General features: G+C 32.9%; 1 non-coding gene across 1 annotated transcript; it reads left to right on the top strand.

Annotated features, from left to right (window-relative positions):
- Window positions 1-2,542: 2,542 nt before the first annotated feature.
- On the top strand, window positions 2,543-2,649 carry LOC112496532 (small nucleolar RNA R71). Its single transcript, XR_003063096.1, has one exon. It is a non-coding gene; the product is annotated as a small nucleolar RNA R71 (small nucleolar RNA).
- Window positions 2,650-5,059: the final 2,410 nt, after the last annotated feature.

Genomic DNA, 5,059 nt, shown 5'->3' with positions numbered 1-5,059 from the left:
ACCGACTGTGACTAAAGCTGCTGATAGGCCCTAAACTAAAAGAAAAAGAGAGGATGGTAAAAGACAACCATTTAAGAGGAGCTCAAGCATATGATACTCTAATTGTGATTAGTAGGGCCATAATGTAAGGAGTTGCAAATCTGTTATCAAAAGTGGAAAACATAAAAAATTTATGAAGAAAAAATTATATCAGGTCTTAATTACTTGCTTCTGTTATAATTTTTACATTGCTTTCTTCAATCTTATGATGTTTTGATGAAAAACTAATAGATAATCTAATTACTTATATGTAGGATCAAGGAAAGATCTATCTCTAAGAATGAAGATGTTGTGGCATTTAGTGCTATCATGAACACTTAGAACAGTGTCCATGAAAACGGTAAACATTTTCGTGTCTAGTTTATTTTTTAAATTAATAAATATACGCAAGTTTAAATACACGAACAATTTTTTTTACTCTCATGTTGTACTTTCAAATAATAAATTGCATTTAATTTTTTTTGAATTATTAAGAACATTTTACTCAAGAATGAGCATTGCCAAGTTAAAGCATCCAACAACATTAGAAACACCATTTTGTAATTATAAAGTGAAGATATCAAGAGCGAAGCTAATCCCTTCTAACAAATGTTTTTTAGGGATTAGATGACACATCACCTTCAACTGTAAGCATTGATATGAAGAAGTTGTCTTATCATCTTTTTGTCACTCAGCCGTAGATATAGGTTTGAGTTTTTTAACATTTTGTAGTTGTGTGGTATTTACAAACACACACTATTGATGAGGCCATATATGCTTTGTCTGTTTCGGTACTGGCAAGTTAATACTATAAATGCTGACTTGCCACTACAAGTTTAAATATTGGCTGTTGATATTTGTATTGGCTGATAGGAATTCAGCCATTAATGACATTTGACAGTTTTATTGTTTCTGGATGCATACGAATTTATAATTTATATAGTCACAAATAATGTTTAGCTAGTTTCGTTACTTAGTTCTTTATTAATTTTAGTTTATTGAACATTTCATTACTTGGTTCCTAATTACAACAATTGTTGTGTGTGTTTGCTGTGCTTGAGACTGTCACTTCAAACAACAGAATTTGCTCTATTTGTGCTTGATATTACAAAGTGAGACTTGCTGTATATGTTTGTTGTACTTGATATTTTCAGTTTAAGCATCAATTTGTATTTTATTTCTACTTCGTCTCGAGGATGTACCAGCTGTTATGAATTGAGAGTTGTTGTGTGTGCTTGATAGCGTCAAATTGTACAAAAGCTTGTCATGTGCTTGAAGCTATTGTTATAGAAGGTTGTAATTGTGTTTACTTTCTGAATTTTGAACAACATCTTGTGTTGTGTTTGAGGTTGTAGTTTTAGATTATTGTTACTGTATGTGCTTGTTGAATTGTGGACAAGAGCTTGTGCTAAGAGATGTAGTTGTTGTCCTGTGTTATTCGTTTACTGTGCTATATACTATCAGTTTGTGGGTAACAGATTATTGTCACATGCATTCTCTTTCTTATCCATTAATAAATTACATGCAAAAACCAATATATTTTACACTTTATTGCATTTTGCAAACCTAGGATAGCTTAGGAATATTAGTTCTTAAGCACCATTAAATTGAGCACAAACATAGCTAGGTTCAGGTACATCATCATCTTCACAACACCTTCACAAAATCCTGACTTTTACAGCTTCTTTACAATAGTCTTCACTTATTTCACATTTGATTCAATAGCATTCAAGGTATCACAATCCATAATTGCACCTAAATTCCCCTCAAACACAGCTTCATTATTAAAATCATCTCTCTTTGGAACCCACCATTTGAAATATCCATGTGTTGTTCTATTTAGGCATCTATAATAAAACTTATAAAGATTCTCATCTGAATCGAATATCATCACCTCAGCTCTCATACGGCATTTACAGATTCATTTGAAAACTTAATCGGCCTCTTGTTAGTATAAATTCAAATGCTATAGGTGTCAATGTACAAGTATACACAACAAGTAATATAATGATGAGCAGGTCTGTTCTATCCACTAAATAATGCAGCAGTCTGGTTCTGATTAGTCCATGAAAAGTTTAGGTGTTGTCTCCATCCAGAGTTATAAGTGTTTGAATATGGATTGTTCTAGTTCTGTCAATTGAAGTTGCTCACATAATTGACTGAAACTGGATTCCCGGGGTAATTATCAAATAAGTGTCATTCTCCACAATAAACACAAGATACTTCAGTAACTTGGTTGACAGTTGCTGGAGCAGTGGTAATAACTTTCATCATATTTGTTAATGAGGTTATTTGGGCTAACAATGCTGTCAAGGCATCTACGTTATGGACTTCTGTTGTTCCTCTTGTTGCAGCTTGTCTGGTTAATGGCCACTGATAGTTATTATTGGCTATCCTCTCCAAAATTTCATAAGCCTCATTGTAAAATTTAGATGACAATGCCCTATTTGCTTAAGCGTCAACCATCAATCTAGTGCTTGAGTTGAGACCATTATAGAAAGTTCCCAACTGTATGCAGCAAGGAATACCATGATAAGGACATCTCCTGAGTAACTGCTTAAATCTTTCTCATGCATCATACAAATTGTCATCTTCAAGTTGATGGAAATATGTGATTTCGTTCCACAATTTTGCATTCTTAGTTGGCGGGAAATATTTCATAAAAAATTTATCAGCCAAGTCATTCCATGTAGTGATGGAATCAGGTGGTAAAGAGTTTAACCATACTCTTGCTCGATCTCTCAAAGAAAACGAGAAAAATCTGAGTCTTAATGCTTCCTACGATGCTTTAACAATCTTGAAAGCATCACTCACTTTCAAAAATAGCTTAAGATGTAGATGAATATCTTTTAATGGAAATCCATTAAATTACCCCACTAAAATCGTCAGCTTGAACATTGGGTCTAACTATTCCCAGATGTATGGCTTGAGGAGTCAAAACTGCATAATCTCGAATGGCTTTATCTCTATCGCTCGCCATATGAATAATATTGTTGTTCCCTGGTTGCCTTTGAACATGTTCTCCATTCAAACCTTCATGTACATTGACTGGTTGTATCTCCCCTCTAGGGTTTAAGGTTCTCATATCTTGCAAATCATCCATTGCTACAACAGCTTGTAATTCCCAATGCTCTCTTCCTAATCTCCTTGCAGCTCTTTTAATTTCTGGATCAAATTGGAATTCAATAGATTTATATTTGCGCATGCAAGGGCTACTAGATCACTTATGTCAACAAAGTAAACAAATTAAAATAGAATTAAAAATTAACACCGTTAAAACTAATTTCGCAAATCACAATGAACCATCAATCCCTAGCAACGATGCCAAAACCTTATTGGTATAAATTCAAATGTTATGGGTGTCAATGTGTAAATGTACACAACAAGTAATGTAATGATGAGTATTCAAGATCGTCTCCACAGGGATTGATATTATTAGATTTGCTACAGCAATCTCAACTGTACAGTTTTGCTTTAATTAAAAATAAAATAGGTAAGAAAACTAATAAATTTATTGAAATAAAATGCAACAAATAAAAATGCAAATAAATAAATTCTCACGTCACACACAAGAATAAAACCAATGGGAATGGAGTAGTTGTGTGATACAGCATCTGCTATAGCAATGGACAGAATCCTTATGTATCCTCAACTGTTGCATGTTGGATATCTTATATTTATACGCAACCTAATAGTGATAAATTATTATGGCAACATAAGATATAACATTAAACGCTTGGGTTCTAATTACCTTACAAGGTGAATCCTCATGTCTAGTTCATCATTAATTTTAGATTAAGTACGGCCCTTTTGGAATCAAGTAAAACTCAACTCAAGAAACTCAATCTAAAACCAAGTATTGCTCTTATATATTCCACTAAGATAGGCCTTTTTGTGGCTCTTTCTTAGGTAGTATCATTAAATGGGTGATCAACCAAAGTAATGAATAGAAATAAGTATTATCAAAACAAAGCGCTATAGCAAACATGCAGCAACACATATAATCAATCAAAGAACCATTAATATTGTTTATCACTCAACCACAACTAAATTTAGTTTATGGTTTGTGAAAGAAAAATAAAGAAAAGGGTTTTAGCCATCAAATACATCCCCATGAATAAATAGAAAAAAGAGAAAAGAACAAGGACTGATTTTCAATAGATCTCTGTGTTTTCTCCTCTGGTGCAACCCTCAATCTTTCTCTTGAATTATGTTTTTCTTTTGTTTTTTTGCGGTTTTTCTCCTTGGGTGACGGCTCTCCTTTTCCTTTGCATGGGTGCTTCTTTTATAGCTGAAAATTAGGTAAACGGAAGTCTAGGGCGTGTATCTTCCAAATTAGGAAACTCCAGATCGCAATCTTTTAAATATTTCACGCGAAATCTTCTTTGTCGTTGTTCTAGGATTATTACAGCAATGGCTACAACAACTGCACTGTTCCAGATTTGTTTCAATTCTTCTGTAGCCAAGTTCTTTTCCATCTTTTGCAAGCCTATTGCAGCAACATTTCCTCCTTGAAATTTGAGGTTCCAATCACATACAATTATGCACATAAAATTATTCTAAAACAACACAATTTATTAAAAATAAAATAAAATGGATATTCATGCAAAATAAAACTAAAATGCAATAAAAACATGTCATTTACTCTTTAAGTAATAATGATTTAAGTCTATAAGTATCATGATAACTCTCATTTCAGAGAGTTATCACCTCTCATGATCAAAGTTCCTACAAGCTGGCTCATAAATTAGTTGCATATTTGATCAGCTGGATGTGTTTAAGCTTTGAGAATCCATATGGTTAAGATAATGTTTGATCTTGATTATGTTGAGTTCTTCTGTTGATAAGTTGAATGAATGCTTATGTTGATGAGTTGAATGAATGCTTCTGTTGATGAGTTGAATGAATGCTTTTTATGATGATGATGATGAATGCTTCTGTTGATGAATGAATGCTTCTATTGATGAGTTGAATGAATGCTTCTGATGTTGATGATGATGAGTGCTTCTATTGAAGAGTTGAATGGATGATGATTTAAAAC

The sequence above is a fragment of the Citrus sinensis genome, chromosome 9 (assembly GCF_022201045.2).
Source record: "Citrus sinensis cultivar Valencia sweet orange chromosome 9, DVS_A1.0, whole genome shotgun sequence".
In the NCBI taxonomy this organism is placed as follows: domain Eukaryota; kingdom Viridiplantae; phylum Streptophyta; class Magnoliopsida; order Sapindales; family Rutaceae; genus Citrus; species Citrus sinensis.
The sequence above is the reverse complement of the archived record's forward strand: the minus strand, read 5'-3'. Positions and strand labels throughout refer to the sequence as shown.